This window comes from Haliaeetus leucocephalus, unplaced genomic scaffold, assembly GCF_000737465.1.
Source record: "Haliaeetus leucocephalus isolate CR32 unplaced genomic scaffold, Haliaeetus_leucocephalus-4.0 Scaffold246, whole genome shotgun sequence".
NCBI lineage: Eukaryota > Metazoa > Chordata > Aves > Accipitriformes > Accipitridae > Haliaeetus > Haliaeetus leucocephalus.
The window spans coordinates 343,173-343,461 of NW_010972682.1; positions in this window are offsets into that span (position 1 = coordinate 343,173).

The window sequence follows — 289 nt, forward strand, 5'->3', positions numbered from 1 at the left end:
CTGAGCGGGGTGGATGGAGAGTAGGGCTGGGGGGGGTACAAAGGCATTTTGGGGTGCTCTGGCACAGTGTCGGGCACGGCATGGGGGCTGCGAGGATTTGGGGGGGGGGCTGTGCACCCCTGCAGGGGGGTCCCTCCCCCGGGGGCAGCTCCCAGGGCCACCCTGAGCCCCTCGGTTTGCGTTTCAGGGTGGGGGGACCTTCCCTGGGTGCTGCAGAGCCCAGGCTGGCAGAGGTCCGACAGTGCAGGGGATGGGGGGGGGCTGTACGGGGTACGGTAGGGCCTGACCG